This window comes from Panulirus ornatus, chromosome 3 (assembly GCF_036320965.1).
Source record: "Panulirus ornatus isolate Po-2019 chromosome 3, ASM3632096v1, whole genome shotgun sequence".
Lineage (NCBI taxonomy): Eukaryota > Metazoa > Arthropoda > Malacostraca > Decapoda > Palinuridae > Panulirus > Panulirus ornatus.
In genome coordinates, this window is record NC_092226.1 from 53280691 (window position 1) to 53304989 (window position 24299).

General features: G+C 41.8%; 1 protein-coding gene across 36 annotated transcripts in view; it reads left to right on the forward strand.

Annotated features, from left to right (window-relative positions):
- The window catches only part of heph (polypyrimidine tract-binding protein 1 heph), a 503533-nt gene that overhangs the window by 273016 nt on the left and 206218 nt on the right, over positions 1 to 24299 (forward strand). For 5 of the 36 annotated variants that reach the window (XM_071687593.1, XM_071687616.1, XM_071687621.1 and 2 more), the window contains exon 1: positions 632 to 896. The exons of 18 other annotated variants lie outside the window; for them this stretch is intronic. The gene's annotated coding sequence lies outside the window, so the exon portion shown is untranslated. Of the gene's footprint in view, positions 1 to 602; positions 897 to 24299 lie in introns of those variants that run through there. 13 more of the 36 variants (XM_071687619.1, XM_071687622.1, XM_071687660.1 and 10 more) reach the window with 7 other exon arrangements.

A 24299-nucleotide genomic window follows, 5' to 3' on the forward strand; every position in this document is an offset into this window, starting at 1 on the left:
GTCTCTATGGATATTACAAACTCTTTTTAGAGTAACGAACATGAGAAAGAATGTAATTTTATTTATAGTCTTAAGGAAACTGTTTTGAAAGGTATAAGTGGATGAAAGGTTCGGCGTAAGAATGTGAAACTACGTCAATGGGAAATACCATGTGAGGCGGGTGTTGACCGGCGAAGGTGGTGGAGAAATGGGGTTTCAGAAGGAGATATATGGACTACAACAAAGATTAGAATTGTTCAGCTCTTAGATGATTATTTCAGATGTGTTCAGTGTGTAGTGTTAACATGAGAAGGTATAAGAGGAGAGTTTCGGTCTGGGTGTTTGGCCGCGTGGAGGCAACCGCACCTCCCCTTCCCCTCCGCGTCACCCCCCCCAACTCCCAACTCTAGCCTCTCCACACGTCACGGACCTGAGGGATGCCACATGTCTCAATTTCAAAATATGTATTGGTAAATATTTATGAAGCTTCGCTGTTTTGAACTCTAATTTTGTATTTCCTTGATATTGAAACAAAGTGTTTTGTCTTGGCGTGAGATGTAAGAATGAGCTATGTACGGTAATGTTGATTATGAAAATGTGTGGCTTAGAGGGGTCCACCGCGTGGGTTTGGGGCCGTCCGCCGCCCGGCCTCACCTTACTACGGCCAACAGTCCCACACGGCGACACAGTCCTCTGTAAGTCTCAACCAAGTCTTCTCTTCCTCTCTTCTATACCCTCACTAAGGCCCTTCCTAGAACTTTTCTCTCCTTCTTCACACAAGTGCAGTGCAGTAACTGAACGTTCAGTGGATTCAAAGTGAGGATTGTGAAGTGTCGGTTTTGGCAGTTGCGCGTGGGAACACAGCCGTTGATCTTGGCGGGAAGAAATTTGCTGCTGCTGTTGTACACGCTTGGGTTGTAAGTACTGTTTTTCTTGGTATAGTGTTACTTTAATTACCAGTGATATGCTTTTATTTTGTTTATGCTTTGGAAGTTCGGTTTTATGGAACTAGTACAGTGCATTAAAAGATTGTGGCAATGTCCAAGCGGCGGCGTGGGGCCACCAAGCCAGCCACCTCACGCACCGGCCGAGGCTTGTGGAGCCGCATGGCTGCACGTGATGGCAGCGTCAGCCCTCTTATAATATTTTCTCCCATTTACGAGCAAAGCATCGTAAGTCATATCTATGTAATATACCTTGAGAAGACAGTTGTTACTGATAGGTTACGTAAATTAGGGGGAACTACTTAGAACACAAATGTATTTACTAGCACCCCTCCCCCCTTACCCCGCACCCCTTGTGGGGTTAGATTTTTTTTTTCTTGCTGTGGTTTCATGTTTTCTTTTTAAGTAGAATATGTGTCGTTATGATTGCATGCATTTTAATACCATATTACTGTTGGAGGTTGGATAAGCCTTGTGTGGTTAACAAAGACGCCATCGGCTGCTCCGCCATGCGGCTCCCACCCCCTCCCCATGCAGCCTTCCTCGCTTGCACATCTAGAACATTCTAAACTTTTCTTTCTGGGTTGTATTAAACATTCTTGAGGCTATCAATCATTACTTTCACTCGTTCAGTTCGTTTAAGTGGTATTTGGATGCCTTTCAAAGTTATGTCGAGTGCGCTTGTGCTATAATTCCCTTGGTATTTATCATCAGCTTTTTACGTAAGCTAGGCTTACTCAGGCTATGAATTTGAAGTTTTCTCAAGGTATTTATAACGTTTAGATTAACGAAGATGAGTTCCGTGACGAGATTATAATCAGCGACTATATAAGCTTGGATTTCCTTGATGTAGGAGTTTACAGAGTTGGCGTGATTGATGTGAAGGTCCACCCCAAGGACAGGTTTTTAGGAGTCCTTGGAAATTCCCCACCTCTAGAGGTGTACCATCGCTTTACTTTTTGGGCAGTAGGTGCAGATGTTTTTCGTGCTAGGGCGTCTGGGATGGCTCGCATTTTATGGTACTCGGGAAGGTAATGGCACTCTGGGCGTCAGGAAGGATCACTGACTGCGATCCTTTAGGGATTTCAACATTTTGTAGAAGTTAGGAAGTTTCTCGCTAAGGATGGTATTTAGAATACGTGACGGTGAAAGTATAGGAGAAAAAAAAAAAACAATTAGTGGCACAAACGGCAACAGTCGCAGCGGTAAGTGGTGGTGGTGCTAAAGTACGAGCAACAAAGACTGGCGGACCAGACCACGCTGCAGCAGCTACCTCTGACGTAATCTACCGGGAACTTGCGTCATTGCCAGATGTCGCCACATTTTGGATCTGTAAAGAACATTAGGATCTAGCTGCTTGGAGGGAATTCTTTTTGGAAACTTTTGCAGCGTAAGAATGCTTTATACATTACACATAAGTAATGTTCAAGACTAAAGGTACAGAGTCACTTTACATAGGTTTAGGCCATTAAACAATTTATGAACAACGTTGCGTCCCAGGAGGAAGATAATATCTGTAGCTTTACAAAACAATGATGGTAATCACAGATTCGGCTGAAAAAGGGTCAGCCATTGGTTTAATAAGGACTAGTACTTTTGTTGGTCCCTTGTCCCAGGGTGCAGTGAGTCAGGTCTTGCTTGGTTGGTAGCTGGTGTTCGGCTTCCGGTGGACGTACTTTGTGTAAATTACACGAGAAAGTGTAAAGAAAAAAAAAGGCCGCAATTTAACCTTAAGGTCCGAATATATATATGATAGCTCTTTTATCCCTGCAAGACCTTATTGACTATTGTAGTGTAGGAAGCAACGTTGCCGCGCAGGTGAAGAAAGGGATGACACGTGGTTAGAACATGATAGTCTTCATTGCGTTATGATAATCTTATTTTGCCCGTTTACTCGCATATTAATCATGGCTGATTTAACTTCGTCGAACTTAAGCCCTGTGCTTTACGTCAGTAGTGTAGTAAAATGCACAAAATGAAAAGCGTAGATTCGGATTGGGCAGAAAGGGGAAAAGTGTCGTCCTTTCGAATGTTAACGGCCTTATTGTACTCTAGGAAAAACAAAAACAGAAGTCATTTTCGTTGAAGTATTATGTTTGACCGTCGTAATGATGAACTTGAAATATTTTGAGAACTAAGGATGACCCTGGGCCCAAAACTTTTTACTGCTTGCAAAGACTTGCTTGGAAAGACTTACCTGGACAAAAATATATGTAATTATTGGTGAGTTAAGGCAGAATTTTTTATTTTGTCATCGAGGAGCTTAGGCTTAGTAGAAAGAATGTTTATTCCCAAGCCGAACCAGTTATTAAGGTAAGGCAAGGATCTAGGGAGGAAACTAAAGTTTGTGGGGTTAAGAACCTGAATGGTGTAAGTCATGTGCGGGACAGTTATGTGGCCGATGTTGCCATCCGAGAACCATGAAGTGTCGTGGAGTGGAGATTACGCTGGAGCCACTTGTCACTACAGGAAGTCAGTGAACTATGGTAGTAAGCAGACGTGCAGGAAACCTGGCTTTGAATGGTGCACTGGTACGCGACTACTTAAAACAACAGCTTTTAGAAAATATTCCTACTATTTTGATGAACCTGGTATATATAATTAAAACTAGAAGCAGTTGATGGCAGAATAGTCCTCCTGAGATGTAGAATACTACTTTGAAGGAGAATCCTCAGTGGGCTACACAAAGATGAAATGTCCCAATATTTCTTCGATATTTTTTTCTTCGATACTCCTATGCTTGAAACTTTAAAACTTATAGTTTCGTCTTGTAATACATTGTAAGTACAGTTACAAACGAAGTCACTTCGATGTAAATGGAATTGACTTAACATTCTAGTGGGACTGCATCGGCTTGGCGGTGGAAGCTCCTAGTTAGTATAGCCAATGTCGTAATATCTCTTAGTCCATGCTTAGTCCATGCAGGAGGCATAAGCATAGCATTGGGCACTAAATGAATATCTAACTCTGTTGAAAAGGCGTGAAGGATGATGCATAATGATAGATTGCAATCGAAAGAAAGCCATATTCTGTTTGGAGATTACCTTTCTCCACTTTTATTGGATCCCAGATGTGTGCTAATAGACTTAACGCTCACCATGCGGTGCACGACATGACCAGTAAGATATGGTCAACACTAGTTAAAAGAAAATGAATAAGAACAATAAAAATAGATCAGAGCTTCTCGGGGTGTTTCTTGATCTAGATTTTTTAGGAAAGGAAGGTTACAGGAAAAATCAGTAACGAATGAAGAGAACTTCATCGTACGAGGAATGAAGATAACTGTCAATACTCTTGTGGCAAGTCTCCATTAGGAAGTAGCAACCAAAGGTGTGTTATAGGACACACGTCCTGGGAACGTAATGGCTAACTTGTAGAACGATGAGGATGGTATCATCAGTTATTGGATGAAAAATTAAAGAAAGAAGCCTTTTCATACCATTTTGGCTAATATAGTGAAGGAATGGCCGGCCGCCTGACATATGCGATCGTTACTTTATACTAGGCGAGCGAATCCACGTACGCATGGAAGCAGATTCTGTGGAGTTAATTATATGGGGTTTTAAAGGTAAAGTAGAGGATAAGGTTATATTCAGCGCTTTTAATTTCACGGTATGATTGTCTTTTGAAATTAAGAAAGGAATAACAGAAAGATATAGGTAGGGGTTGGATTTTAGCATCGAATTAAACCAGGTAACCGCTACCCCATTCAGTGATGCTAGACAGGTTTTAATTAATTGGGAATATGGTTACGGGAGAAAGATAACGAGGATTAGGGTGAGGAGGGGTGGGAAAGCGAGTTGAAGTACGCATAGTGAAGTCATCAGCAGAGTTTGGTAGAACTCGGGGAGATCATTTCTGGAGAGAATAGTGGACCATATGACAGAGCCCAAAGATACTTGAAATATATGGCCAGATAAGGAAAAAGTACCCATTTTAGAACGTGCACGAGTGTGTGTGCGCCAACGATGATCGGAGAAGTTGGCATCCTGGTTTTCTAAATTTGTCGCTGGATATATTGGAGGTCAGAGGGCTTCTGACACAGGGGAGTTGACACGATAAGTGAGGCCATGGCAGCATTCCTCATACGTTGACCATAAGAATAATGGTTTGTTGTCTCTTGCTGGCCACTGTTCTTGAAACACACTAGTGAGCTGCCAATCCACTACTCCACAGGAAGTTGTGTGGGCGCCCCCGAGGTTGCTGCGGAAGTCACGCCAAGTTCCCCCATGCTTGCTGGGGCCTCGCCCACGTTGCTGGCTGGCTCTGCTACCAGACCCTTGTTGTCCCGTACTGGCTGTCTGCTCCCCAAGGCCAGCCTGTCAATTTTTTATTATTTCTTAGTTTCGAAACCATGATAGTACAATACTTGTTTTGGCTTATTAGTTCTTCCGTGTGTGTATACACACACACATTATATATATATATATATATATATATATATATATATATATATATATATATATATATATATATATATATATATATATATCTTTCTTTTCTTTCAAACTATTCACCATTTCCCGCATTAGCGAGGTAGCGTTATATATATATATATATATATATATATATATATATATATATATATATATATATATATATATATATATATTATTTGCGTGCAGAGTTGTATAGGAATATGAGACGGCTGACGAGCCGTCATGTCATGGTGATGCGCAATAGAAAGGATGATGTGGCGTGATGTACCATGGTATTGGTGTACTGCAGGATGTAAGGGATAGGCGTGCGTATCCTGTGAGCTATAAGCTGATTGAGGGCGATGGCGCCTGTGGCGGAGGAGAGGGTGCCAAACACGAGGCTACCGGCTGGTGGGCGTCACTGTCAGTAGACGCCAAGCCGCCAGACAACTGACAGTGTACCACGCCCTGTCTACTGCTTTTTATACCCTGCCAATCTGACGTAATGTAACCCTGAATAACAGAAGACTGGTTTTGATAATATATATATACGGACGAGAGTTGTTGGTAGGGTTTTTATAGTTGTTTTTCATTCACTTTTAGAGTGTGCGGGATTGGGCGTTAGTTGGGGGTGGGGGGGGGGTTAGTTTTGTTCATGCCAAAATTGAGGGCTAGGCGGCTGGACGAGTTGTTGCCGGGCGTGGCCGAGGTGGGAGAGGGGGCGAGTGGGGAGGTGCAACTTGTGGGTCTCTGCCCAGCAAGATTGAAGAAGGAAGGAAGGAAGGTCATAAGGGCACTACAAAAAAGGGAGGGACTGAGGGAGCGAGCAGTAGTGTTGATTTGAGGAAAGATAGACAACCGTAAGAGTGTGAAGTTTGGTGTGGGGACGTAGAGTAGTCAAAGAATGTCAGGTGATAAGTGTAAATAGTTAGTACATCATTGTAGGTGACTTTTTTCTTTATTCTTAGGTATTTTAGAATGGAAATTATTCATGGTCTGCATACACATTTGTGTGTTGTAGAGGTATATTAACTTTGTACTTTTCCAAATTGTGGGTAGGGATCTAGTTCATACGGTCATATTAAAAGGCGAGTAATAGTGTATGGCGTTTGGGTGATCAAGTCGTGGGTGTACGTAATATTTGGTCATATTCATTTCAAGTAAAGCGCATTTTGCAAAGAAAGGATTATTTAATTGCACTGGACTGTACATCCACGTGTGTGTGTATATATATATATATATATATATATATATATATATATATATATATATATATATATATATACATAATATATATATATAAGTTTAGAGCCAAGTATTTGTCAAAGCGAAATTAGTGGAGTGTAGACTGCTGATGACTTAAGTTGTAAAACAGCGTTGACGATGGTTGTGCATGAGGTGACGGACGCCCAGCTGGCGTTGATGGTATGTAAAATTTTCATAGGCCGCAAACTGATCGTGGATGGCACGTAAACTGTCCTGGATGCGGGGGAAACCGGGCGTTGTGTTGTGGTCGTGGACGGCGAGTGCAAGGTCGGGTTACCTCCTTGTGGTCATTACGTTTAGCTGCAACCACCTCACTCGCTCACAGATGATCCTGCGTTACTCGACACTCCTCGCTTCGCAGGAGCAGTCATGATACTTTTTCACGGCAAAACATGCGCTAGTCATGGCCTTCTTGGGTGAAAAGAAAGTATGGCAAAAAATTAAGAATTGACCAGAGCTCCTCATGTGTTGTGGACCTAACTTTAAATGTTACAGGAAGAGGGGAAAGAGAATCTTAACGGTCAGTCCTCATGTGGCCAGTCTCAAATCGCAAACAGTGGGAAGCTGCAGCCAATTAATAGAAAAACAGTTGTGGGTAAATATGAGAGAAATTGTAAGGAATAATGGTGTATGTGTTATGGGTATCCAACTACGGCATGGAAAGTGTGTGGAGATTTAATGAAATTCTGGTGACATTTGGAGATCCGTAGAGAGGAAACATAGTTAATGTATAGTTCACAATAGGAATACACACTTTTTACCTCGTCTTTGCGGTCAGACCGAAAATTTCCGATGGCCCTTTTTACTTTTCTTGCAAATACCACTGATCTTAGCCAGCTTCGGTTCTCCTACTTCCTGCTTTGCTTTCCACGTATTCAGTTCTTTTTCATAGTCTCATGAAACCGAACAAATACCCTCCCTGCTCCATGGCAGGTATCTCAAGTCCACAGGAAACATTTCATCGGCGCGGCCTAAGGTTGTGCAGCCTCTTGCACCCACATCATCATTGTTTATTTACTAGGTATTTGGAAAGAGTTCACCCCAAGTTCTACTTGCAAATTTTACAAGACGAACATGCCCAACTCCCCTGCCTGGACCAGGTTGTCTGTGCTTTCTCCCTTGCATACACGTAGGATATCCGTAAACATGCTTTCCACCACACAGCTTTTAACATCATGTAACTCGCGTTTTTATTCTTAATTCTTATTATTCCTGGGGTGAGTGCTACGCAGAATTCCCGTCTTTTGACACAATCTAGTTGACTGTGTGTGTGTGTGTGTGTGTGTGTTTAGAATTCATTTGGTTTACCCGCAATAGCTTTTTTTAGATGCTTTTGAAATTTGTGATGAAATTTGAACTATCCAGAATATTCCAAGTCAATCGTGCGTAAGAGTTGCCGTGTTATGATTTAAAGAATGTTTCCCCTCCCTTCAGTAATGCGGTTGATGAAACTAAAATGATGTGGTTTTTATTTCACATGAAGCCTCTTGCCAGTGGCGTAAGACAACGTGGAGGAGGGTGTGATTGGGTGATCCATTCATTTTCTGTGTATGTTGAAAGATTTGATTTTGTGTGCGTTTATCAAGGTAATGCATGAATTCGCCCATGGTTTTGATGGTACCACTCAAGAGGAGTGCCTGCCGTCGGGAGTGGATACGTACGTATGTTAAGAATTTTGACTTTGAGGACGAGATACTTGACCTCCTTTGTCATTGACTTTCCTTCGATTCTGATATCAGTGTAGTAAAGTACTTGGAAAAGCGCATGGATGTTGTTTTTTGCTGATGTTTCCTTAGTTATATTTATGGTTGTCTGTTGAGGGTTACGTGTCTAAGACTATTGAAAATATATGTATCGACTAGTTTTTGATGTTTATTGACCAGAGCTTATATTTTACATTGGTATGGCCATTGGTATGGCCATTGTAGTTCTTGTATAGACCTTTCCAAAATTTTGATATGTTTACATATTTTGTATAAGTAGATATAGATGAGGCGTTTATCATTCATTTAGAGGCCTTTAGGACTAAATGCTGTGTTGCCCATTAATCCTTATTATCGAATATTTGATGTACTTGTTTCACCGGGTGTTTACTGTTTTTTGTTGACGGGGAAATAGCAATACGTGTTGGTACCCAGGACTCCACGAGTCCATTAACGATAAACGACGTGAACTTGACCGAGAAGCCTTTAAAGGATATCAGGTTCTGAGGCATTCAACAGCATGTGGTCCCGTTGACAAACACCGAGTTTTTATGCTTGCCCCATGTTCTGACATCGTGTGCGTAACAAGGAAAATCGCAACGTTCCGTATGGTATTGAGAAGGAAACGAAAATAGTAGTTTGTTGCCTTGCAAATCGCATTAGTTTCAAGGTGACAAAGCATGAATCGAGGAAAACAAATGTATTTAGATATAGTTGGTCTGTTACTGAAGTTGAAAATAAATTAGCGAAAATGTGTATGTTTCCACTATTATTATGGCGGTACTGTGAGTGGGTAAGGCTAACTGGTATTATTACTCCTTAATATGTTGTAAATACCTTGATATGCTGTCAACCTGTTCTGTATAATCTTTTTATTTTCTTTAGTATAACCCGTCCTCAGCAACAAACAGCATTTCCTGTCATTCAATTCGGGCCATCACAATTGCTCATGTCCCACGAAACCCACACACACACACACACACACACACACACACACACACACACACACACACGTACGTCGGCAGTTTAGGATCGATGATGGCGGGCGTCTGTTGCTGTTTGGGCGTTACATCCGGGGTTCACGTAGCCCGATGCCGTGGCGAGGACGACCAGGAGTCGATATGTAGTTGTGTGTTAGGGAGGGTGATTGGCAGTGATGTGCTGTGGTCCGGTGTTGTTGGCTGGATAGATTGGATCGATTTAATTTTCATCGTTGCGGTTGTGGATATAACGAGTGAAGTGCTGCCTCTTTCCCCCTTAGAAGGTCTGTAACATCACCTTGGTCCGTCCTCACCCATGAAGACGGCTACGCTGCACTTCTCTGCTCCAACACAGTCTGCTGTCATCGTCCTCATTGCAAACATTTTATGAAATGAATATGATCGTTATTGTGCGTGCCATCGTGTCATTACTCGCCCTAGCATCACATTGGTCAAGGGGCAGACGGACCGAAGTATTTAAAACACGCTAATTGAATATTGTATCCTTCGTGAAAGCACGTTATTGCCGTTTTCTCAATAATTGTTGTGATGTATCTAATCATACGATGCACCGGGGATGTATGACGGGGGAGACGGTGTAAGTAATGTTTAATTTTGTGGTTATGTGGCGGTGGAGCGGTAATAAAGGTGTTGCAGCTGACAGGAATTAGGGGGGCTGGGGCGGGCAATTATTTGCGAGTACCCTGATGTCACCATGTTCTGGGAAACTGCTTCATTATCTAGCGTCCAGTGAGGGTAGCAGTATGGGTAGCTCCCAACACTCCTCCCCTTGATACATACATCTAATGCAGGCATATTAGTATCATGTAAAATTTCATTAGTTTGAATAAGACTTGCGTATTGTCACTTGGGTTAGGGAGGGTTTTTTTTTTTTTTTTTTTTGTTTGTCAGAGGTAATCTTTACATTTGAAATAGAAAGTGAATATTATCACACACACACACACACACACACACACACACACACACACACACACACACACACATCCTCCCCCTCTTTTTTTTTTTTCAATTTTCCAAAAGAAGGAACAGAGAAGGGGGCCAGGTGAGGATATTACCTCAAAGGCCCAGGCCTCTGTTCTTAACGCTACCTCGCTAACGTGGGAAATGGCGAATAGTATGAAAGAAAAGAATATATATATATATATATATATATATATATATATATATATATATATATATATATATATATATATATATATATATATATATTCCTGAGTCCACGGGGAAAATGTGTGTAATTTTTTTCTGTGCACACACGTGGTGATGCCTGATGAGGCATCCCTTGAATAAACTTCGTTGTAATAATCGTCATTCAGTCTTCCACAGGCTGATACAAACATCAGACTGCGCCAACACTTATGTCTTTGCGTTTCATAACCACTTTACTGTCTTGTCTTTTGTTTTTTTTCTCTTTCCATACCTCATTATCCACAGTATTCTCACTACTGTCCAGTCGTGTCATGCTACATTGCTATTCTGTCTCGCTGCTCTACTGGCGTTGTTACAGGACAGCAGCAGTTTCTTGCCCCACTACCCACTTACCATTGATATGGTAGTCCAACATTGAGAATCTGTATGCACTTTTTTTTTTATCTTCTCACTCCATCCATCATTTTCATCCATCTTATCACCTTCATGACCCCAACGTCCATAACTTCCTTTCAGTATGAGAAATCTCGCCTAAAACCTCTCCATACACAAACCCCATTGAGTGTCCCAAGCCCATGGTGTGCCTTCCTTCTTGCCATCTCCTCCAGACTCGCCTTACAAAGGCCCTGTATTGTAACCTATTCATATTTTTGAATTGGTGCCTGGCGAGCTGTCAGTCTGGTTGTGTGTCATTCTATGCATCACAGCGTCTCCCCCCCCCCCCCCCCCCCCTTCTGCGCCCCCACCTGGCGACCCTCCGGCTAAGAGCGTGGACAGTGGTGGGTGGGGGTCCGTGAGAGGGGTGTGATATTGAATTATCCCCCGGGCGGCTGGACCAGCGAGAGGGTTGCCAGCCCGTAATAGCCAATTTTCCACCACCTTCTCTCCCCCATCCAGACAAATGGGAAGGGCGAGTGAGGGGAGAGCGTGTGAATTTCTTTAGTTGCTAGCAGTGGCTGTAGGGTTCAGTGTGCCGTACATGAAGGCACCATCCGTCGTGGCCGTAAATCCTGAGCCCTAGGTGCAGCCACACTGACTGTGAGTTGACCGGTGCCAGGTGCAGCTTTTTCTCCCTGACACCTCACACCTCCCTCCCCTGTGTGACTCCGGAAGTTGCAAGCACGCCACCTCTCTAGCCTGGCCGCCGCTGGGGCTTCCGCCAGTCTGAAGGGGACTGTCTAAATGTAGTCGCACATTAGAATCGATGGTTGGCTTAAGGCTTTCATATTCACTGCTGATAGAAGTTTCCGTTTTTATGCATTTGATTAATTGAATTTCTTACTTGAAGTTACGTCTAAGTGTTCATTATTTAATGCTGGTTTAATCAAGGTGTAATTTAAGACGTTAATGGCTTACAGTTCTGATATAAGGGGGTATGAATATCATTTATGTAACCCTATGACCCCCCATTCTTATGGGGCTCCCGCTGCTTCAAGGCTGCGCTTTAGCAGGTTAAATGGATTCCCCCTTTTCACCGAGATTGTACCCATTTTCGTGTACCCATTTTCGTCTGTTAACAGACAAGATGTTAAAGGTAACATGTCACTGGTACGATGAATGGATTGTAGTTTATGTTGATAATGTAAAGTTTGGGATAGTAATAGGTGAACAGTCTTGCCTTTATACAGTTTGATGTTTGATACGGAAGTATATATATATATATATATATATATATATATATATATATATATATATATATATATATATATATATATAATGTGTGTGTGTGTGTGTGTTGAGTTGATGAAGATGATTCGTGCCATATAAGAGATTGGGGAAGTTTGCGGTCCATTGATGAAGAGCTGGTTAGGAAGAAGAGTGCAATGGTGTGGTGGTCTCAGTGTTGTGTCTGAGTGGCGTGGGCGGGGCGGGGAACAGTTGGCGCCGAGCCAGCGTGGCGACACCCTCCTCCCTCTCCACAACATCACGCGCACCCCTCCCTCCCCTTCACATAGAGCTTTCCTCTTTCCACCTCTCTCTCAACCCCAGACTTATTCTTGAAAAACACACACACACACACACACACATATATATATATATATATATATATATATATATATATATATATATATATATATATATATATATTCTTTTCTTTCATACTATTCGCCATTTCCCGCATTAGCGAGGTAGCGTTAAGAACAGAGGACTGGGCCTTTGAGGGAATATCCTCATCTGGCCCCCTTCTCTGTTCCTTCTTTGGAAAAAAAAAAAAACAAGAGGGGAGGATTTCCAGCCCCCCACTCCCTTCCCTTTTAGTCGCCTTCTACGACACGCAGGGAATACATGGGAAGTATTCTTTCTCCCCTATCCCCAGGGATATATATTTTTCTTTTTCTTTCTTTCGTACTATTCGCCATTTCCCGCATTAGCGAGGTAGCGTTATCAACAGAGGACTGGGCCTTAGAGGGAATATCCTCACCTGGCCCCCTTCCTTTGGAAAATAAAAAAAAAAAAAAAAAAAAAACGAGAGGGGAGGATTTCCAGCCACCCGCTCCCTCCCCTTTTAGTCGCCTTCTACGACACGCAGGGAATACGTGGGAAGTATTCTTTCTCCCCTATCCCCAGGAATAAGGGATATATATATATATATATATATATATATATATATATATATATATATATATATATATATATATATATATATATATATATTCCTATGAGTCCACGGGGAAAATGAAACACGATAAGTTCCCAAGTGCATCATTTCAATCTATGTTCCTTAGGGCATTACGTATTTGCAGTCCAGAGTTTATTGATGATGACTTTGAGAAGATATATTCTATTGGATCTAAGTTAAAGTACCCTAGATCTTTCATTGATAAATCCCTTAAGTTAGCAAAGAAATAATTTTATAGAGTTGAGCCCAAACCTCCCATTGACACCAAGAATCGTTTAGTTCTCCCTTTTAATAATAATTTCACTTTGCTTCCCATGTTGCTTAAATCCTTTAATGTAAATGTTGCCTTTAGCAACAATAATACTATATAGAATATCTTAATCAGGAATTCACCAGAAAATTCTCTTGGATGCATCTATAAAGTACCTTGTGGAAACTGATAAATTGTATGTTGGTCAGACTGGTAAGGATATTTCTGTTAGACTTAAACAACATAAATATAGTATAAGAACGGGACAAGAATCAAATGGTTAAAGACTGATCATTGTATTGACTGGAGTTACGTCATCTCAGTTATTAACTCTATTAACAAAAGAAATATCATTGAATCTTCTATTATTAAATACACAAAGAATTATAATCTTAATATTAGTGATGTTCTATACAAATTAGATAACTTTATTGTTGTTAAGATTTGTAAAATGATCTTATGAACGCTCGTTGTATGTCGTGGACAATCACATGTTTACCAAATGGCGTCCTAGCTTCGTCTCTTCGATGTATATCAACTGACTTATATTTCTCTCGTGTCTCCCCTGATGATGTGATTATTACACGAAAGTGCACTTGGGAACTTACCGTGTTTCATTTTCCCCGTGGACTTGTAGGAATATCTTGATCACGCGCAAAAATTGTGATCCTTTCCAATATATATATATATATATATATATATATATATATATATATATATATATATATATATATATATATATTCCCTCCATAATATTCGCCATTTCCCGCGTTAGCAAGGTAGCGCCAAGAACAGAGGACTGAACCATTGAGGGAATATCTCACTTGCCCCCTTCTCTGTTCCTTTTGGAAAATTGAAAATGAGAGGGGAGGATTTCAAAAAAAAAAAAAAAGAGAGGAGAGGATTTCCACCTCCCCCCCCCCCCTCCCTCCCTTCCCTTTTAGTCTCCTTCTACGACACGCAGGGAATACGTTGGAAGTATTCTTTCTCCCTTATCGTCTCTTCGATGTATATCAACTTACTGTCATATTTCTCTCTTAGACAACGAACGCATCATAAACTTATGTGATAATTTTATGCATTTTTTTTTTCTTTTTATTGGGCGTGACAAGCTGGGAGTGGAAGTTATGAGTGGCGGACTTGGTGTGGTCTTGTAACTGGTAGAAAACGAGAAGGCGATTGCGCTCCTGGAATTTCCGTTCTTCGGTGCCACCCATACATATATATGCATTCTTTGCACTGCCCTAGTTGTCCTTCCCACTGAGAAAATGTTGTGCCCGTCAGTTCTCTGGTGCTTTGCCCACTCTCTTCTTGTGTCTTTGAATTTCTTTCTCATGTGATGGGTAGTGTGGGCCTATATCATCATTAATACACACTGTTGTATACAAAAGATGTCGGTACATAAGGATGTGTAAACCTCCAGCCGTAGATGTGGTGGAGGCAGTGTATCTGGAGATGACTGGTGATAAGGTAAGCATACAGGACTCGTGTTGGTCTGTCTGATTGAGTATGCCCCCGGTGGTGTTAACCATAGGGTTTCCCCTCTTTGTTATGGGTATATGGACAGCTCGGTGGTCGGCGACTAACTTTTTGAGTAACTTTTTTGAGTAGGAGGCTAACCTTGATGCCCGTTTTAAGAGTGCGCTTTTAAGAATAGGAGACGATCCGCAGTCGCCGTTTCTTTTAAACCACTCTGTAAAGCGCTCTTAATTCTAGTTTGTCGACTTTGCTTCCTGAAGTTGAAATTTGATGATCCAAACGAGGCTGTTCTGAAGGACGTGAGGAATCCGGCCTTGATGTTTCGCCCCGCTACATTAGCATCCCGGTTTGCTTTTCCAGCCAATTTTACCGGGAAACTATTTGGTTCTGCTCGGATGATAATATTCACACACAAATAAAACGCGGCTCTGGATAGAACCCCATTTAGGTCTTGGTCATTTAATCTGGTTAATAAATGTTAAGTGTGTGGGGAACTAGACAAGTGGGAGAGAGGTTGGCGAGGGGATCAGCAGTTACCATGAGTGGGGGTAAGATATTGTACATCTCTGGTTGTGTAGATTGAACACCTATAAATGGGTTTAGGACTTGCTTTTCCCCCTTAAAACTTTAACCTAGGAAAGTTCTTGAAATATATATATATATATATATATATATATATAGTGTGTGTGTGTTTTGGACAATCACATGTTTATCAAATGGCGTCCTAGCTTCGTCTCTTCTATTTATATCGACTGACTTGTATTTCTCTTTTATGTCTCCCCTGATGATGTGATTATTACTCAAAAGTGCACTTGGGAACTTATCGTGTTTCATTTTCCCCGTGGACTCTCAGGAATATATATATATATATATATATATATATATATATATATATATATATATATATATATAAACAGCGGCACGCGTTACGATGACATAAAATTGTTGGTCGTGCTCTAGAGATACGCAGGTGGTTTTAAGTCAGTAATATCCTTCGACCATTTCTGAAAAATTGATAAAATTTATATAAAGTTTATTCTTCCATCATATGCTGTTGTCCGCATGGTCTCAAACTTTGACTGTTAGTGTCGTGCGTTCTCTGTTTTCCTTCTGTTCTGTGAGTCTGGTTCATTATTATCAGTATTAGGTACGACACGTGCAGTTGCTCATATGTTATAGCCTAACTTTATTTCTTTCTACTTTTCCTGCTATTTGCTGCATGTATTAGCAAAGCCATTATTATTATTATTATTATTATTATTATTATTATTATTATTATTATTATTATTATGAAAACCTCTCGGGAGAAGGTATACCCTCCCCGTACTATACAAATTGGATTTTAAAGAAGCAATTACGCCTGTCACTTTACCGGGGTGGTTAAGCTTACTGTTTCCCTTTACGTCCTTTTTAACATCATTTTACCACAGCAGGCCCACCTTTGTTGTCAGATAATGCCCACAGTATTCTACTCCTTTCTGTTCTTTTGGGAGCTGCTGTACATCCGAGATATGTAACGCATGTTACTTTGCTCTTCCGTGGTACCAAGTTGTTATCTCCTTTAAAAAAATTTCACCTACAGTTTGTGCCTCTTGTCTGGAAGACCATTATACTCTATACCCCGAACTGTGGTCATGCAACGTTTATATTGATTGTCGATGATTAATAAACATAATGCACGAGAGTGATCAACTGGTGGTCAGGCACATTCAGGAACAAGATGTTTTTGCTCGCGAATGTTGAAAAGTCCACCCACACCGACCTCACCAAGGCTATGATTTTTGACTCGTACCCTCGAGAGTTGCTCAACACCAACCTTGTATGTGTTGGTCAGCATAATGGCCAGGCATGTCATCTCCAGACCACCCGGCAACATAATGCTTGGCACTTAGAGGCACGGCACTTTCTAACTGCACTGAAACAGTTTAGTGTTCATTTAATTTTCCTAAGGACTAACCCCAACCAGACGAGCAAGCTGGCTTACACGGCCTTTGTCACTTGTTTCACTAGCTCCGTTCCTACAGATGTTGAGGACAACTTTTTTCCCCCCCATGGATGTTCAGCCCACGCTTCTGTATGGCCAGGTTATTTTGCTGCTGTCGCTGTTTTTGTTCCACCTCATCGGGAAATCGATGATGAACAGATGGTGTTCTCAGCAGCAGCCCCTGGTGCTGCTTCCTTTTTCTTTTCAGAGAGAGAGAGAGAGAGAGAGAGAGAGAGAGAGACCGAGACCGCGTGGTAAAGCAGGCAAGCTAACCAAGAAGGTATCGGAGTTCATAATGAACTTGTGTACTTTCTTGACCACCTGCCACCTGAGCCATCCCCCTTTCCCATCACTTGCTTGTTTCACTTTACCTCCCTCTCGAAAACAGAATGAACTTGGAAGATTTGTAATTTTATCTTTCCTTACGTGACTGTGATTGCAGAATACTGATGCGACGGTTATAGAAACTAGTCTCTTGGAGGAGCTTACTTGGCTAGTCTCTGTTGATACCAGCGCCCATCCTGGATGGTGGTCAGATTGGTCGCCACTCATGGACCATCCATGCTAGGATTGGTTCAGATTTGGTGCAAAGTTATAACAGTCGTCTGACTACGGACCTCCCAGATAATGGCAGAATCTGACGGCCTCTGAATCGGGTGAACTAACTAGTGCGACCTCGGTGAGATTATCATGTACTTCTTGCGAGCCATCTGGTTTTGGGTTGAACCACATGATGCATGCAGTTAGGTGTGTGCTCTGCACTTCACGGAATACCAGGTATGGTAGAAAGCAGTATTAGAATGGTTACACTTTTTACCCCCAGTTTGTCAATGTAAAGTTTGAAATGTCATAACCAGCCATTTCATTAAACTTCAGTAATGTCATAGTCTTTTTCATACATTCCTTCGTTCGTCAGAAATTTATCGTTTTAGTTTACTTGTATTGAGAAGCAGCGGTCATAACACTCCTCTGCCTGCACTCACGACATTCTCCAGCTGAAAATATCATAAGGTGCTACACTGGCACGCGCCCACTTCACTTTTTTAATCTTCGTCTCCTTACCATCTTTGCTGAATAGTTAAGCCTTATGTATGTTGTCCTTCAGGGAAGAGAATTTGAGATGTCTGTGAAGAGAAATGATGCGGTATGTCGGCTCGAGAGGAAGGGGAGTGTTAGCTGTTGTATTGTTTTGTTAGTTTTGTGTCTGCCGTGATGTGGCAGCCACATAGTGTTACGACCCACATATTTTTTTTCCTGGCTAACTGTTGTTTTACTTGAAAAAGCACGTTGTGAGCCTCTTTCTACCACCCTGTGATGTTTTGCGATTCTTAGGCTTTCTCTTGCTAGTTTGGTCGTATGAAGAGTCATCCTTGTTTCGTAGTGACATGGTGAAATGCTCTCTGTAGGTGTACGATAAGAGGATGGAAGTTATGGATAATGATTTTGAATATTAGAACATAATAGGCTTTTTGAAAAATTACATAGGTACAAGATCCAAGCGAGATGGTGTAACCTTAACACAACTGAAAAGGATGCAGTATGCTTGAAATCAGTTGAAAAAGATAAAGCAAAGGTTCGTTCCTTACCCCAATCCTTTAAATGAGTGTTGTCGCTTTATTGATGCTTAAGGGGAAGATTCAGGATTAGTCCAGCAAGGTGATTCCTGTGTAAAACAACGCCAGTGAAAAACAGGGTCACCCAATGCACACAGTGAAAAAATATCAACATCAGGAGCTCCAAGGTTCAGCTGAATGCCGACTGGCACGAAAATGTAATGGATCTGCCAATGGACGCTTTTCAGAAACACCAAGAGAGAGAGGCACTTGCATGTTGTACCCGACCGGCTCGGTCCTGCATCAGTTCAATGCAGTAGCAAGAGTTTCAGATAGGGCTGCGGGGGGTAAAGATAAAGAGTTCGACGTCAACGACAGATAAACATGAGATGCACCGTGTGTGTTTCAGTAAGAACCGACCTGCTGGGTTTCATTACGTTCTTGTAATAACGTGTCTCCTCCCTCTTGACATCTTGCCTGCAGTATGGTAGATTGCACTCTATTTTACACTACTGCGTCGTTTGGATGCCTGTAGTCTGACTACATGAGCAGAGAAGACACATGGCCACTGGACCTGGGTGATAGAAGGAAGAGCACTTCAGACCTGGAGAGTTTAGCTTTGTGCTTGGGAGCTTCCTAACGTGCAGTGTTACTCAACTCGGTCTCTCATTTTTCGCCACGTCTTGCTTTTCTTGAATAAGGGGACTCTATGATTTTTGTGTTCTCTTCAGAAACGTATGTGCAGGAGCCTTTCGTGCATCATGTAGGTTTCACGTGGGCTGACCTCTCATTATATCCTGCCATGATTGCGGTTGTCTGCATTTCACTCAGCAAAAGAAAGCTCCAGTAATTTATTCATATTTTTATGTGGCGTGACAGGAAAGTTTCATATTGTAGAATTTGAAACTATAACTTGACATTGTGCCACTGTCACTAGTGGCAGATGTGAGAAGTGACCTTGACCGTGGCACATTCCTTGACGTTTGGTATCTTCATGTGTACCCAAGCCAGCCACCAACCGGCTCGGTATAATGCACCTACCTCCTGGTGACGCTACCCCCTCCCCTTCCTCCGCATTGACTCCTCTCTACGGCTTCCCGCAGCCCTAATTCTCTCGCAAGATGGAGGCTTTCGTAAAATTGAATTTTATTTGATATAGTACTTGTAGAATAACCTGATACTTGCATGGAGGAATTTTATTGATGGAATGGAAGTAAGATGGACATGAACTGTGCTGATGCGATTATTTGTTTTTGGGCGTACAATGTAGCGGGGTTGATGATTGAGCGAACGTTGATGGTGTTGCAGAGGTTGACGTCCGACACGAGCAGCAGCAGCAGCAGCTGGTGGCATGTTGGGGGGAGGGTGGGGTGGAGCAGGGGCCTGGTGGTTAGCCATGAGGCCAACCCAACAAGTTTCTAAATATGGGAGACGAGGGTGCAGGTGATGCCCACCAGCCAGCCAGCCATGGACATATGGAAACAGCCTGACCCACAGTCCTGCAGCACCTGCCTCGCTGACCACATAATGTAGACAGTCAAGATGACGCTTGTTATGTCTGCCTGTCCTGCACAAAAAAAGAATCATGTTTCCTGATTAACTTTACCTCTCTCTCTCTCTCTCTCTCTCTCTCTCTCTCTCTCTCTCTCTCTCTCTCTCTCTCTCAATATATCTGTGTCTCTCTATATATATATATATATATATATATATATATATATATATATATATATATATATATAGGAAAGGATCACAATTTTGCGCGTGATCAAGATATTTCTATGAGTCGTAGGAATATATATATATATATATATATATATATATATATATATATATATATATATATATATATATATATATATATATATATATATATTTATTTATTTATTATATATAGTATGCACCCATAGCACTTGATGGCCTGTAAATGCAAGTGGTGCTCATACTTTGTGTGAATTAGGGTCATTTGCCATTATCAGATTAACGAAATGAAAAGGTGCTAGAAACTCGGAATATCTTCAACATACAGGCTCTTAGAACTGTTCAATGTATTGTCCCAGTCATGGGAAACAAAATGGAGTTTATCATGAAAAAGATTTACGTTTACATAGATTACACAGGAGTTTGTACATGTCTTATTAGTTGCTTGGGCGTACTGTTATTGCAGTAGTGTTTGTGTTGCTGTGACAGTGCGTTATGGGATGTCGTTCATAGTGACCAGCTGGTGTGCCCAATTGTGATATGCATTCTGTTTAGTAAACGTTAGCACCTCTGCAGGGGGTAAACAATTTTTGTACCTTCCTCCCTGTGACCACATTGTTACGAGACCTCCATCATCGCGTTAACTGGCTCTCCACCAACACCTGAAGCGCACCGCCAGTACCACCAGCTCTCCTTCGGGTCCACTACGGTTTCACCCCCATGATACTCGTCATTCTCAACACACTTATCACATGAGTTAATACTTCCCCACGACAGCGTCATTTCCAAGTACCCGCACGATCATGGCAGTTCCTGCAATGCAGCCTTCTTCCCAAGGACCACGTCATTTCCTATACGGCGACCACGTCAGCCAATTCATCGCACTGCCTCACATGCCCAACCACAACACGCCATTGGGTGCCACGTAACTCGGATTGATACTATATAATTTCGATGTCGCATTTCCCGTATTATCTAGCGTGGCACTGTGGTCATACATTACAGGAATGTGACAGTGGCTTCCGCTAGCCATCCAGCTTGTCGAGGTCATATACAAAGCTCAGCATTTGGCCTCTGTTTAGTCACCAGCAAGATCATGGGTGTCGTGGCCTGTTTCTTATTGCTTCGTGGTTGACAAACCTCATTCTTGCTCACCGGATGGGTTGAAAGTGTTGTAGATTAACTACCTTTACTAGAAACTTTTGCTCTTAAGTTATGGTTCTGGTGTGGTAGTCGATCACGGAGACTTGCAGAAGCCCAACATGTGCTTCGTTGAACGTATCTTTATAGTGGCGGGCTTCCCTAGCCAACATGGCGGAGACTTCATAGTTACTTGTTCCCGCATCACTCTCATCTGCTTTGTACTTTGAGGTAATACTTGTTTACGGCGTTGTTTTCCTTGATTATGGAAAGATTCAGTGGCAAACATTGTGCGTTGGTATTTTGCCAGGCTTTCGTGTGTACTTTGAAATGTATGCTAATCATAAAGAATTTCAGGAACAGATATTCGTTTCACGCGCGCGCGCGGGTGTTTTACGTTACGTAGAAAGTTTAGGAAAATAAAGTTGGTTAGGACACAGTATGCTTAATTTGTAAACTTGGGGAGCAGGTTTTCTTTCACTGTTTACTGAATAAGACAGCGTATTTGTTTTATTTTGTTCGATTTTCTTGTGTAACCGTTTTTCTTCAAGGATAGGTTCGAAACTTAAATGAAACAACATTGAACTGAATTTTATCAGTTTTTAGACAGTAAAGGCGAATGATATTGGAGATGTATTCCGTGAACTGTAGGGAAAGAGAAGGATGATAACTTTGGAAGAACTACACAGGAAAATACTGAACAGGTACCCTGTCTTGTTCAGTAAAGTGTGCGTAATTGTGTCATCTTGAGACCACTTTGCTATGCTTCAGTTGGAAGAGGAATTTGATTGATACAAGGCTTTTTCCTCTGGTGGGACTTTAAACAGACCCCGTGTTCGATATTGCAGTGTTGAGATCAGAGAATCGTTGATGATGCGATATTCAAGAGTGAATATATTTCGAATCAAGTTAAAGTAGAGAATATGGGTATGCGTGTTTAGTTTTCGCGAGCGCGTGTGTGCAGGAGGGTGAAAGGAGGGCAAGGAATAGAGTGAATTGGAGCGATGTGGTATACAGGGTTTGACGTGCTGTCAGTGGATTGAATCAAGGCATGTGAAGCGTCTGGGGTAAACCATGGAAAGCTGTGTAGGTATGTATATTTGCGTGTGTGGACGTGTGTATGTACATGTGTATGGGGGGGGGGGGGCCATTTCTTTCGTCTGTTTCCTTGCGCTACCTCGCAAACGCGGGAGACAGCGACAAAGTATAAAAAAAAAAAAATATATATATATATATATATATATATATATATATATATATATATATATATATATATATATGCGTGCATAGTGCCATTGTACAAAGGCAAAGGGGATGAGAGTGAGTGCTCAAATTACAGAGGTATAAGTTTGTTGAGTATTCCTGGTAAATTATATGGGAGGGTATTAATTGAGAGGTTGAAGGCATGTACAGAGCATCAGATTGGGGAAGAGCAATGTGGTTTCAGAAGTGGTAGAGGATGTGTGGATCAGGTGTTTGCTTTGAAGAATGTATGTGAGAAATACTTAGAAAAGCAAATGGATTTGTATGTAGTATTTATGGATCTGGAGAAGGCATATGATAGAGTTGATAGAGATGCTCTGTGGAAGGTATTAAGAATATATGGTGTGGGAGGCAAGTTGTTAGAAGCAGTGAAAAGTTTTTATCGAGGATGTAAGGCATGTGTACGTGTAGAAAGAGAGGAAAGTGATTGGTTCTCAGTGAATGTAGGTTTGCGGCAGGGGTGTGTGATGTCTCCATGGTTGTTTAATTTGTTTATGGATGGGGTTGTTAGGGAGGTGAATGCAAGAGTTTTGGAAAGAGGGGCAAGTATGAAGTCTGTTGTGGATGAGAGCTTAGGAAGTGAGTCAGTTGTTCGCTGATGATACAGCGCTGGTGGCTGATTCATGTGATAAACTGCAGAAGCTGGTGACTGAGTTTGGTAAAGTGTGTGGAAGAAGAAAGTTAAGAGTAAATGTGAATAAGAGCAAGGTTATTAGGTTCAGTAGGGTTGAGGGTCAAGTCAATTGGGAGTTAAGTTTTAATTGAGAAAAACTGGAGGAAGTAGAGTGTTTTAGATATCTGGGAGTGGATCTGGCAGCGGATGGAACCATGGAAGCGAAAGTGAATGATAGGGTGGGGGAGGGGGCGAAAATCCTGGGAGCCTTGAAGAATGTGTGGAAGTCGAGAACATTATCTCGGAAAGCAAAAATTGGTGTGTTTGAAGGAATAGTGGTTCGAACAATGTTGTATGGTTGCGAGGCGTGGGCTATGGATAGAGTTGTGCGCAGGAGGGTGGATGTGCTGGAAATGAGATGTTTGAGGACAATGTGTGGTGTAAGGTGGTTTGGTCGAGTAAGTAATGTAAGGGTAAGAGAGATGTGTGGAAATAAAAAGAGCGTGGTTGAGAGAGCAGAAGAGGGTGTTTTGAAATGGTTTGGGCACATGGAGAGAATGAGTGAGGAAAGATTGACCAAGAGGATATATGTGTCGGAGGTAGAGGGAACGAGGAGAAGTGGGAGACCAAATTGGAGGTGGAAAGATGGAGTGAAAAAGATTTTGAGTGATCGGGGCCTGAACATGCAGGAGGGTGAAAGGCGGGCAAGGAATAGAGTGAATTGGATCGATGTGGTATACCGGGGTTGACGTGCTGTCAGTGGATTGAATCAGGGCATGTGAAGCGTCTGGGGTAAACCATGGAAAGTTGTGAGGGGCCTGGATGTGGAAAGGGAGCTGTGGTTTCGGGCATTATTGCGTGACAGCTGGAGACTGAGTGTGAACGAATGGGGCCTTTGTTGTCTTTTCCTAGTGCTACCTCGCACACATGAGGGGGTAGGGGGATGGTATTCCATGTGTGGCGAGGTGGCGATGTGAACGAATAGGGGCAGGCAGTGTGAATTGTGTGCATGGGTATATATGTATGTGTCTGTGTATGTATATATATGTGTACATTGAGATGTATACGTATGTATATTTGCGTGTGTGTGTACGTTGTGTATGGGGGTTGGTTGTGCCATTTCTTTCGTCTGTTTCCTTGCGCTACCTCGCAAACGCGGGAGACAGCGACAAAGCAAAATATATATATATATATATATATATATATATATATATATATATATATATATATATATATATA